This window comes from Colobus angolensis, unplaced genomic scaffold (assembly GCF_000951035.1).
Source record: "Colobus angolensis palliatus isolate OR3802 unplaced genomic scaffold, Cang.pa_1.0 Scaffold23, whole genome shotgun sequence".
NCBI lineage: Eukaryota > Metazoa > Chordata > Mammalia > Primates > Cercopithecidae > Colobus > Colobus angolensis.
The window spans coordinates 9901346-9902413 of record NW_012115488.1 but is presented as its reverse complement, the minus strand read 5'-3'; positions in this window follow the sequence as shown (position 1 = coordinate 9902413).

The window sequence follows — 1068 nt, the reverse complement described above, 5'->3', positions numbered from 1 at the left end:
CTCTCCATGCACACGTACCTTTGCGTGCTGCCACTTCTAGATTTCCTGTATCTGGGCTTCTGCCACTTGACCAGTGGCTTGGTTGAGAACTTCTTTTTGGCTATCACTGACACCTGTTGCCCGTAAGCACACATACTGTGCACCAAGTTCCATCAGCCTGACTAGATTTCCTCCTATCACCTCCAGTTGTGCTGTCACTCAAGTTCTACCTCAGCCCTAAGGAATGTATTGTGTTTATTCATTCAATCAGTGTTTACCGAGCATTTACCAAACCCAAGCGCTTTGTCTCTGCACACAGAAAGTGTATACAGTACAGTGGAGGAAGACAAACAACAAAAGGTATAATAAGTACAGTGACAGGGACAATACTAGGCCTTGACTTTCTCTATATCCTCTTTTCTCATCAAAGATTAACACTTTTATATTGGATTAGGTCAGAAGATAGGATCATTGTTAAAGACAAATTATTATTATTATTATTATTATTGTTACTTTGGAGATGGGGTCTCACCTTGTTCCCCAGGCTGGGCTCAAACTCCTACGCTCAAGTGATCCTCCCACCTCAGCCTCCCAAAATGTTGAGATTACAGGTATGAGCCACCACACCCAGCGTAGGTAGGCTTTATTTTTAAACCAGAATCACTAATTTAAATTAGCTGTATGGTCTTCAACAAGTTTACATAGTCTCACTGAGCCTCAGCTTTCTGATCTGTAAAATAGACCAATAACACCTGTTGCCAGACTGCTACTATTGCTTTTCTTCTTAGTGAAACCGAACAACTGATCCCATTTAACTTGGTTTTGGAAGCTCCCACTTCTAAAAAACATCTGTATTTCTATCTTGATAACTTTATATTCTAGAACCTGGCCTCTGCCGTGTTGATATAGATGCCTTCTCAATGACTGTAATCTCCTCTGACACCAGGCCAATGGTGGGATTCGGCTATTGGCTAACAGATTTTCCTAATCCTATCTCTCCATGCACACGTACCTTTGCGTGCTGCCACTTCTAGATTTCCTGTATCTGGGCTTCTGCCACTTGACCAGTGGCTTGGTTGAGAACTTCTT